Here is an 11,994-nt window from a genome sequence, read left to right as displayed (position 1 = left end):
GACGGGGGTGTGCCCCGACCCTGGCCCAGGAACAAGGTCTCCTCCTGAGGGCCGCCTTGAAGGGAGCGGCTGCCGGGAAGGTGTCAGTGGCCAGCCAGCCGCAAGACTGAGGAAGGATGTGGTGAGAACTTTCTTTCCTCCTGGCCCTGGGGGCAGGAGGCCTGTGCAGAGAAGCGGAGCCTTTTTCTTCTAAATACGAGTCCTGGTATCTCTGGTCTGAAGCCCTGTGGGGTTGCAAACCACAGATGGCTGCCTTCAAGCAGGACTCAGGACAGAGGGGGAGGATCAGGTGGGGAAGGGGACATCCAGAGTGCCCATGCCTCTGGTCCCACCTGAGCCCGAGCCCTGGAACCTCCCTGTGTCTTTCTGGAGCCACCATATTTTGTGTCCCCCCAATCTTGTGTTCCTGCCTCCCCACCTTCCTGACCCCTCTCTCCTATCCCAGACAGGAGACATGTCAGAAACATGAGGCAGGGCTGTCAGAAAAAAAAGACCTCATGAACTCACTCAAGTGGAGGTTTCTGAGACATTACCGGGAGGCTCTGTGGGGGGACATGGAGGGTGGAGAGGTCATGGTAGAATTCTGGCCTGTTGTCATAATTTTATTAAAGGAACAAAGTTCCTGGAGGAAGTAGCAGGGTGTAAGTAGAAAAATATGACTTTAGATTTGGAGGCAGACACATCTAAATTCAAATTCTAGCCATGAATGAATTTACCTTAGGTAAAGCCATTTACCTTAGGTAAAATGTGCCTGTTTTTCCTGTTTGTCAAATGGGCTAATCTCCCTCTTCACAGGATTATTGTGGAACACGTAGCCCGTGGTCTGCCTCACAGAAAACGAGGTTAATAAACTTCAGCAGCCCAACCTCACAGAGCCCCTGCTGATTGGCAGGCCTGTTCTGGTCTCTCACTGTCACCTGGCCTCATGAGGAAGATTTCTGTTCAGTCCATTTACAGGTTAGGAAACTGAGACTTAACTTGCCTAGGAGACCACAAGTTAAGCATCGGGACCCGGGATTCCACACCCTAGGTTCTGGGCCTGGGGTGACAATCAACTGCTTCCTGTTTCTTCTCTGGAGAGTCTGTGACTGCCGATGGATGCTCAGCCCAGGGAAATTCTGGCCAGCTTGGGACATCCCCACCTTTCCTGGCCCCCAAAGGATACCCCGAGACTGGTCTGGCTCTCCACCAGCCAGCCAGGGCCCAAGGGAGAGGCTCAGGAGGCCCTTCCCTTATAAGGACAGCAGCTCGGCCGTGATGAAACTTCTGGGCCTCCCAGCTGGGTGGGCGGGGGAAGGGAAATGACAGGCTCCAGCAGCTACAGCTGAGAGCCTGAGCCTCCGCAGGAACTCGCCCACGAGCCTCCCCTGTCCCCTTCCTGTGTCGACTCTCAGTGGGGCTTTCCAGAGGGTCCCACTGGCCAGAGTGGGGAGGAGGAACCAGGGCCTGGGAACCCAGGGCGGGCGGTGGCCCACGGAGGGAAGATGCGTAAACAGGCCAAGAGAGGGGACAGGACCCTTGTAGGTCCTGCAGGAAGCATGCCGTCTGGACTCCAGGTTGGCCAGGCAGGGCCATGCGAGAGGGAGGAGGCTGAGGAGAGGCTCTTGGGCAAGTCTCTTTCTCCCTTTAGGCCTCTAAGGTCTAGTCATAGGGGTGGGGACCTGGATGGGGGATGGTCAGCTTGCAGCAAGACCTTCCCCTCCCCTTTCCTTAGCTGTGTCCCTAGTGGCCTGCCCTTCCCAACAAAACTTACCAGTCCAGATCCATCTGGGCAACTAGGTGAAGAATCATAGGTTATCAGGACTGATACGGATCCTTGCAACCATTTAGTCCCTCCTGCTGGTTTTAGAGTGTGGGAAGTAAGAGCTTGAAGGAAGAACCTGAACAACTTGCCCATCTATTTTGTTTAAAATATATATGTACATATATAATATACATACATGCATACATATATTAATGTGTATGTATATATGTGTATGGGGCTTCCCTTGTAGCTCAGACTGTAAAGAATCTGCCTGCAATGCACAAGATCTGGGTTTGATTCCTGGATTGGGAAGATCCCCTGGAGAAGGGAATGGTTACCCACTCCAGTATTCTTGCCTGGAAAATGCCATGAATAAAAAAAAAAAAGAAAGAAAATGCCATGAATAGAGGAGCCTGGCAGTCTACACTCCATGGGGTCACAAAAGTCAGACACAACAGAACAGTTGCTTTTTCATATATGTATATGTTTGTAAGTGCTTTTTTCTTGGTTTACTATTTAAAGTTACTTTTCAAGAAATCTCAACTTGTTAGTTGAAGAAAAGGACAAAGCGCTTTTTCTGCACCCAGGTCTGGTTAGCTCTGGGTGTTGGTGCTTCACTGGAGACCTCTGAGCTTGGCAGTGGGGGTGAGGCAAGATCCTAAGGAAGAACCAAGTGTGGCAGACGGAGAATCAGTCTCTGACACTGCTCTGCACAAGCTGTGTGACCTGAAGCAGCTGCAGCCTCTCTGAATCTCAGTCTCATCTCTTCGAAAGGGTGATCTTGAGGATAAAATGAGATTATTTCCATAAAGCATTTAGCTTAGGCCCTGGCACAGAGTAAGGGCTTAGTAAATGGGTGACATTACTGTTTTGGACACCTATGCCTTGCCAACATTACATTAGGTGCTGTGGATTCCAAGCACAATAAAATGAGACAGACACCCTGACTCAGTGAACGCAGTGGGATCAGCCCTGAGATAGAGGGGCAAGTTTCTGCAGTAGCGTAGTGGCTACTTTTGCTGGCGAAATCAGGCAAGGGCTCACGGAGGAGGTGACCTTTGCTTGGGACTTGGAGGAGGAGTAAGAGTTTACAAACAGGAGTTGAGGAGAGCATTGGAGAGAGGGAACAGAGTGTGCAAAAACAGAATCACAGCATATTACTAAAACTGGGGCAAATTCTGTGTAGTATCCTATAGAAGGAGGTGCTGAGGGAAGGGTAAGGGGATGTGAAATGAGGTGGCAGAAGGCAGGGGGTCATGATGTTTCTCAGAAATCTTGAACTTTGTCCTAGTGACTAAAGGGAGTCATGGGATAGTTCTCAAGAGGGTCGGGATAGGCTGGGTGGGGACTGGAGGCAGGGAGACCAGTTAGGAGATGGTTGCAATGAACCAGATGTGGAGAGGTCAGGGGCTGAGCTGGGACACTTGCTCCTGAGGTAGAATGAAGGAATAGATCCTTTTTATTACAGGAAGCAGAATGGGGGATTTTGGGGTCTTGTGGGAGATGGAGTAGGGGGAGGGGAATAAGAGATGACTCTGGGGATCAGGGCTGGGAGTGTGGAGGTGCCCTTTCCTAAGACAGGGAGCATGGGGGAGGGGCAGCTTGGAGAGAGGATGGCTACTGTGTGGAACTGTCCAGTGAACTACCAGGACTGTGCTGGGGCAAATCTGAAGTTCACAGACATGCAGACAGTGGGTGATTGAAGCCACAAGTATGGCAGAGTTATGTATGTTACGATGACTGACTGACAAAAGGCCGTGTTATCAGGAGAGTTCATCAGAGGCTATAATGAGCTCTGGAGAGATAGCCAAGATAGCAGTGACTCAAGTTTATTTCTCTGTGAGTTAAGTCCAGCGGGAGAGTCCCTCTCCACTACAGCATCTCCACGGACATCCAGGACCTGGCATTTCTTCCTTACCATGTGTTTTGCCATATTAACTCTTGATGACCTCTTCATAACCCATGAGTGACACTGCTCTGGTCACCACACTTGCATTCTAACCAGTGGGAATGGAGAAGTCATAAGGACACACACCGTCCCTTTAAAGACAGATCCTGAAAGTTACACTTCTGCCTATCTCTCCTTGGCCAGATCTTAGCCACGTGGCTACACATAACTGCAGTGGTGGTCTTGCTCCTTGATCTTTGATCCTGGTGACTACATGTCAGCTGAAAATCGAAAGTCTTATTACGAGGACTTCCCTGGTGGTCCAGTGGTTAAGACTCTACGCTTCCACCGCAAGGGGCATGGGTTCAATCCCTGGTCAGGGAAGATCCCACATTCCTTGTGCATGTGTGTATGCTAAGTTGCTCCAGTTGTGTCCAACTCTTTGCAACCCCAAGGACTGTGTAGCCCAGGCTCCTCGGTCCATGAGATTCTCCAGGCAAAAATACTGGAGTGGGTTGTTGTTTCCTCCTCCAGGGGATCTTCCCAACCCAGGGATTGAACCCACGTCTCTTATGTTTCCTGCATTGGCAGGTGGGTTCTTTACCACTGAGCCACAAGTGCAGCCAAAAAATCTTATTACCAAAGATAGGAAGAGTGTATCTAGAGCAGTGCTTTTCAACTGGGGACCCTGTTGCCCTCCAGGGGACATTCAGCAGAACTCGGAGATATTTTTGTTTGCTCCAACTGGGAGGGGTGCTACTGGCAACCAGTGAATAGAGACCAGGGACTTTGTCAAACATACTATAATGCCCAGCACAGCCCCTTCCCCACACCCCCCAAAAAATATCTGGCCCAAAATGTCGGTGGTGCTGAGGTTCAGAAACCCTGATCTTGGCAGACAGTTTATAGTTCCTCTGCCACGACCAGAAAAGTGTGTGCAGAGTGAGCGCTCACTGGTGGGCTGGCAAGACAGCTGTCCCCAGTAGGCCACATATCAGGGGGGGTCCAAGTGCTCAGACCTAGGCTCAGGGGATTTTTCAGATCTGCCCCAGCTTGGAGGGGCTTCTGCCCTCTTAGAAAAGCCAAGAGACAGTTTCATTTGTGTCTCTTTGTTTCACTCATTTCTTGCTATTGGGCTCAGAAGTACAGTTTTCCAGGCTGGACTCTTGGGGAAGGGGCTTGTTTAAGCTATAGGCGTTTATTTGCCCATGAGCCACCAGCCCTGCCCCTCACTGCTGGGAAAAAAACCACATATTCTGGGCAGCTGAGGCCAGGCATGGGCTCAGTCCCTCATTCACAGGGCGATCTTGTCAAGATCCCCCCTCCAGCCTCCTGGCCACAAGCCAGGGCTGAGTGGCCCAGGTAAGGCCCTGGTAGCCCTGGATCTTCAGAGATGCCAGGGCAGCTTTGCCGGCTTTGCCCACAGCCCTGGGCTAGGCCTCCGTGCTTCCTCCCTCCCAGGCAGATTTCTAGCCAAGTCAGCGTTTCTGGGCCCCTCCCACCTTCATTTCCTTCCTGGGCTGTGGCCTTGGGCCTGAAGGGAAATAGGCCTGCCCAACTGCGGCCAGTGCCAGGCCATGCTGGGCTTAGCCTGTGGGTCCCCAGAGTCTCCAGGACGTGGTGTGGCCAAGAGTGTGCCTGATTGTGAGTGGAGAGTGTGTGAATGGCTCTGCCCCTGGGGAGGGCTAGAGAGAGAACTAGGCCCCAGGCCCTTCTGAACTGTCTGGGGTTCCTGCTATGGGTGAGCAAAGGTCTCCTCAGGTCAAACAGTTCCCCACTTTCCTCTGGCTGAGAAAAGACTTTCTGAAAGAAACTGGTCTCAGAACCATCCATTGAGCCTGAGCCAGGGTCAGTTCCTGCAGTAGGCCTAGGTGGTAAGGTCTCTGCAAGCTCAGAAGCGTTTAACTCCTGCCTCCCAACCTGTTTCTGGAAGTCTCGAGGGACCCTGAAGTTTTTCTACCCTTTATCAGAAGGTCTCCTCAGAGAAGTCACTCTGAACTTATCACAGAAAGTACATGGTAGGAGGGACCTCAATAGCCTGCATTTTACAGATGCAGACACTGGGAAGGGACTTGCCCAAGGTCACCCAAGGAAGCCTGTGGCAGGCTATCACTGGTCTGGGCAACATTCTTCTCCCACCCTGTCTGGGGCTCTCCACCCCCACTCAGGAAACAGGCCCAGTGCTTTCATTTGCGCCATTGTTGGGAAGAGCCCCAGATACCAACAGGCTGTTTTCTTTCTGTCCAGCTCAGGGTTGATGTCTGGAATCAGGAAGCGGGGTGATGGGAAGTGTCCTGTCTGACGTCCTCCTGCTGGGGTGGGGGGTCGGGGCGGGAACCTCACAGGGCTGGGCTTCCTGAAATACAGTGTGGCAGCAACTGCAGGAGTTGGCATAACATGTAGCATTCATTAAAAAGAAAAATCAAACGCTGAGAATGATTGAGAAGGGAGGAGCGATGGGGGAGATGGAAGAAAACTGACTTTTGCTGCAGAGAATAAATAGAGTGATTCTAGAGTTGATAAATCAGGAGATAGGGCCTGGTGGGCTACAGTCCAGGGGGTTGCAAAAGAGTCGTTCACGATTTAGCAACTAAACAACAGCGACAAGAAGCATCAAGCATGTTATTTGCAGGCAGGGAGAGAATTCACAAGAGCTAAACATCATTACTAAGCCACTACTGAAGTGATTACCTCTGGGCAGTGGTAAAATTTAACTTCATTTGATACTTTGGAACACTATTTGAAGTATTATCATCATTATTTGCCATATGTGTGTGTCATATCTTTATTGTTTTTTGTTTTGTTTTTTAGCTGAGTTGGCTTGTCTTTTTTTTTTTTTTCATTTATTTTTATTAGTTGGAGGCTAATTACTTTACAATATTGTAGTGGTCTTTGCCATACATTGACATGAATCAGCCATGGATTTACATGTGTTCCCCATCCCGATCCCCCCCTCCAGCCTCCCTCCCCATCCCATCCCTCTGGGTCTTCCCAGTGCACCAGCCCTGAGCACTTGTCTCATGCATCCAACCTGGGCTTTAATAAAATGGTTAATGCTGAGCTCCAATGCAGGCAGGGGCTGCTTAGGCAAAGCTATAGTGCGGCTTCATTCGTCTCTAGGCTCCTCGGATGTGACACCCCCTCTGAAGTGCTTGTCAGGCATAGAGGGAATTCTGTGTCATTCAGGCTTTATCTGGGCCCTCCCTTCCTGCCCCCTCAAGATCTGTTAAGATTGGCTCTGGGGGGACTTCCTTGCTGGCCCAGTGGTTAAGAATCTGTCTGCTAATGCAGGGGACATGGGTTTGATTTCTGATTTGGGAAGATTCCACATGATGTGGAACAACTAAGCCCGTGGTGGGCCACAACTACTGAGCCCAAGCACCTAGAGCCTGTGCTCCCCAATAAGAGAAGCCACTGCAGTGAGAAACCTGTGCACCACAGCAGAGTAGCCCCCAATCTCCGCAACTAGAGAAAGTCTGAGCAAAGCACAATGACCCAGTGTAGTCAAAAATAAATAAATACAATTATCTGAAAGAAAGAACTTCTGCTTATCAAAGGACACCTTGAATAAAATGAGACAAGGCTACAAACTGGGAGAAGATAATTATTTTATATAACCAACAAAGGATAAGTATTAAGAATATATAGATGGCTTCACTGGTGGTTCAGGGGTAGAGAATCCACCTGCCAATGCGGGACACATGGGTTGGATCCCTGATCCAGGAAGATCCCACATGCCTCAGAGCAACTAAGGCAGTGTGCCCCAACTAGTGAGACTGTGCTCTAGAGTCTGTGAAGCCCAACTACTGGGACCACGTGCTGCCACTACTGCAGCCTATGCACCCTAGAGCCCATGCTCTGCAACAGACGAAGCCATCACGAGGAGCCGGCGCACTGCAATGAAGAGTGGCCCTGCTCGCTGCAATGAGAGAAAGCCCGTGCAGCAATGACGACCCTGCCCAGCCAAAAGTAAATAAATTAAATAAAATAAAAAAGGGACACAGTTGTCTGAAAGGAAAAAAGGAATATATAGAAAAAAACAGAATTCCTGTGAATCAATTAACAAAAAGGTATAGAATACGATAGACAAGTGAACAAAAGATATGAATGGGCTTTTCCCTGAAGGGAAAATATATCTGACTAGTAAACATGGAGAAGTACTCAAGCTCATGAGCATTCAAGAAAATGCAAACACACATCATAATGAATACCATTTTACATCCATTTGGCCGCCCAAAGTTTGATAACACAAAGGCAGAAGAGGATGTGGGCAATCAGATCTCTTAAAACACAGCTATTGGGAATATACATTGGCACAACCACTCTAGAAAAAGATCTGAAGGACTTTCCTGGCAGTCCAGTGGTTAAGAGCTTTCACTGCAGAGCGGGCATGAGTTTGACCCCTAGTCAGGGAACTAAGATCCTGTTTGTGGCAAGTGGCACAACCACACTCTCCCCTGCCCCCCAAAGAAAACAATATGATACTTTCTTGTCAGGCTGAATGTACATCTACCCAGCAGGTTGAATTATTATTCCCAAATGAGGAAATCAAGGTACAGAGTGGTTAAGTGACTTACCCAAGGTTATACCTAGTGTCAGAGCTGGGGTCTGATCCAAAGAAGGAAGACAGGGCAGTGATGAAATTCTCCCAGACACTGAGGTAACTGCAAGCTGGGGCTGAGGTTTTCTCTGACCCCAGAGGGGAGAGGTGAATGATATATGTGAGAACAATACAGATGTAGACATGTGATCATAGCCTCATGGGGAGGAAGGGGCCTTCCTGGGCTTTGGGCCCTGCTGTAACGTGAGTTCTGGAATAGTAATTACAGGTGCCCCGAGTTGTGAGTACAGAAGAGATGCACCGCTTTCTCTTACAGGTCAGCCCACTGAGGAGATGAACATGTAAGAGGCCTAGATAGATGCTGTGCTGGGAGTTGGGATGGGTGGGCACTTCACCCTGCAACTCATTTCACCCTGCAGGCATTTCTGTACCTCCTGAACACATGAATCCTAGGAAGACCCTCCTGAGTCAGGGTTATCACAGGCGCTTTACAGACAGGGTGTGCAGACTCAGGGATGGCCAGTGACCTGCCACGATACACAGTTTGGGCACAGCAGAACAGGTTCTGGAATCCAGGCCTTCTGCTGTGAAACCCGGTGTGATTCCCAGCAGGTGACCCTCCAGGCCCCTACGCCGACAAACGGTTTGAACGCGCCTTCCTGTGAGCCTCAGGCTTGGCTCCTGGGGTGCAGCACCTCTCCAGCTTTCCTCCTCAGAAATGGGTCCCATCCTTCCAAATCTCCCTCTTCTCATTGTCCCTCTTTGACAATGGTTGAGACAAACAGGATGAATCACTTCTAAAGCAGAAGCAAATCTGCATCACCCACAGCACCTACTCAGTCAATTTCCTGTGTTGGATTTATAGGGGTTATTTCTCCAGAGTTTTCAAACTCCCACTCAGATCCAATACCAGACTCTGCCTCCAAGGGCATGTCTTGTTTGGGCTATGATTTAGGGGACGGGGTGGGACTGTGTGGCAGGGCCTTGAGTTAAATGGATCTACACTCTTGCTGAAACACCACCACTTTCATTTCTCCAGTAGGATCCTGATAATCAAAACACATCTTGTAACTTGTCAGCCAGGATGAGTCCCATATTATAGCTCTGAAAATGCTTTAGAGTTTATGAAGTGATTTCACATCTAAATATGTTCTTGGTCCTCAAAGCAGCTATGAGAGGTAGGGCAGCAATTTGGACACATCATGTGGGACTTCCGTGGTGGTCCAGTGGTTAAGAATCTGCCTGCCAATGCAGGGGACACAAGTTCAATCCTGGTTCAGGAAGATTCCACATGCTGTGGGGCAACTGGGCCCGAGTGCCACAACTACTGAAGCCCACAAGCCTAAAGCCCATGCTCTGTAATGAGAAGCCACCGCAGTGAGAAGCCACTGGACCGCAACTGGAGAGTAGCCCCCGTTTGCTGCAACTAGAGAAAGACTGCATGCAGCAGTGAAGACCCAGCACAACCATAAATAAATAAATTAAAAAGAAACACGTCATGTAATAGATGAGGACACTGGACAAGGCTCAAAGAGGAAGGGGACTTCATAGCTAGTCAGAGCCAATATTTGAACACAGGTCTTTTCACTCCAAATTCCGCTTACCTCAGATAACTGGGAGTTGCCTTAAAGCGGAGGCTGACAGGACGCAGAGTAGGAGGGTTTTGATAGGAATGTGGAAAGGCTGAGGGAAAAAGGTTCTGGAGAAGGGGCACCTGGATGGCAGACCTTGGCTAGAGGGAAGGGAATGAGCTCCATGGCACTGACAATCCAGGCAGGGGAAAGAGCGGCCTGGCCACGCATGCGTGTGTGCTGTCACTTCAGTCGTGTCCGACTCTTTGCAACTCCATGGACTGCAGCCCACCAGCTCCTCTGTCCATGGGATTCTCCAGGCAAGAATACTGGAATGGGTTGCCATGTCCTCCTCCAGGGGATCATCCCAACCCAGGGGTCAAACCTGCCTCTCTTATGTTTCCTGCATTGGCGGGTGGGTTCTTTACCAGTAGTGCCACCTGGAGATCCTGGCCTGGCCATGGGAGGGGCTGCAGAGGAGGAGTAGGGCCTGAAATCTGGGGAGTCAGAGCCTGAGGGCCTGGGCTCAGCCTCTGTTCTAGGCTTCCGTCTGTCCTCTGGGGTCTGAGGGCCTTGCGGCTCTGCACTGTCTGCTGCCTGATTCCTGGCCAAGAGTCTTGTGAGCCTGTCAGCACTGACCTACTCACACTGGCTCGTGACTCTGTTCCTCATGTGACCACAAATGCGTCAAGAAGGGAAGCAGGCACCAAAGGGCTTCTGGGGAATTCCCGGGATGCAGGCCATTCGAGGTTTCAGTGTGAGAGGACTCAGGGGGCCTGAGAGGCTGGGGCTCCCAGGGCTGGCTGTGAAGTCACCCTCCTCCAGGTCAGGGGCCAGTCAAGATATTCCCAGATCCAATGTGATTCTCCTCTGGCCAAGTGGCATCAGTGTGAGGATGGGCACAGAGGCCCCACTAGTGGATGAAGGCCTGGCCCCATGCCAAGCGGTCTGTGGGCATCTGGGGCACAGAGCCTTGATGTAACCCTGGGCGCTCCACTTTGCGGGTGAGCAGATAGAGGCTCTATTTTTCCTGGGAGAGCAAACGGAGTAACCTTCGCAGGAGCTCTAGGTCTCAGGCACAGAGATTCTCATTTCTCACTTGTTCTCATTTAAGATTCTCATTCTTAAATATTCTCATTTATTTGTAAACTTAATCAGATTTTACAAACCACATCTACACATTAGACACATGTGCTATAAAAGATAGAACTAGGCCAGTTCTTAATCTGGGGTCTGTGGGATCCCTAGAGATCAAAGGATAGAATTCAGGAGTCCGAAAGTTGGAAGGAGAAAATAAAAATGTTTATTTTCACTGACCTCTACCTGAATTTTTCCTTTCCTCATCAATAATGTGGCAACATCATTGCCAGTAGCAGTATTAGCACTGGTAGTATTAGGAGGAATGGTGCTAGTGTCACGGGGAGAATTACAGTTGTTTTCAAATCGCTTTTTTCAGATATTTCAAAATATGGTTTACATTCATTGCTGTTTTGAAACTACATTAGTGATTATACTTGTTGCTAGATCTTGGTATTTTATGCATTGATTGGGAAGCACTATCTACATTAAAATATTTTTTAATATTTGATAACTACATTTTAATATAGTTGGTTTCCTTTATAGGCCTATGCTATTTATGCTATGCATTTAAGAACATTATTCTGAGAAAGGGTCCATAGGCTTCTCCTTATGACAAAGGAGGTTATGGTATAGACTCACACAAGGTTACAAGCCCCTGATCTAGGCCTGTGTGTGTGTGCATGCGCCAGTGCTAAGTCACTTCTATAGTACCCAGCATTCTGCAACTCTATGGACTGTAGCCTGCCAGGCTCCTCTGTCCATGGGTTTCTCCAGGCAAGAATACTGGGGTGGGTTGCCATGCCCTCCTCCAGGGGATCTTTCTGACCCAGGGATTGAACTCACATCTCATGTCTCTTGAATATTGGCAGGTAGGTTCTTTACCACTTGTGCCACCTGGGAAGCCCTGTTCTAGGTCTCCCCTACAGTCTTTTGGGAGGATCCTGATTTTTTTAAAAGACTATTTTCCAGTTACATCAGAAAGTTGAATGCTGATCTGGTTATTTTACATAATCAAGTGAAATTTAGGGATTTGCCTGGTGGTCCAGTGGTTAAGACTCTGTATTTCCACTGCAAGGGGCAGGTTTGATTCCTGGTCAGGAAACTAAGATCTCACATGCTGGGCAACCAAAAAAAAAAAAAAAGTAAAATT

This window comes from Odocoileus virginianus, chromosome 6 (genome assembly GCF_023699985.2).
Source record: "Odocoileus virginianus isolate 20LAN1187 ecotype Illinois chromosome 6, Ovbor_1.2, whole genome shotgun sequence".
NCBI classification, from domain to species: domain Eukaryota; kingdom Metazoa; phylum Chordata; class Mammalia; order Artiodactyla; family Cervidae; genus Odocoileus; species Odocoileus virginianus.
Note: the sequence above shows the minus strand (reverse complement) of the source record.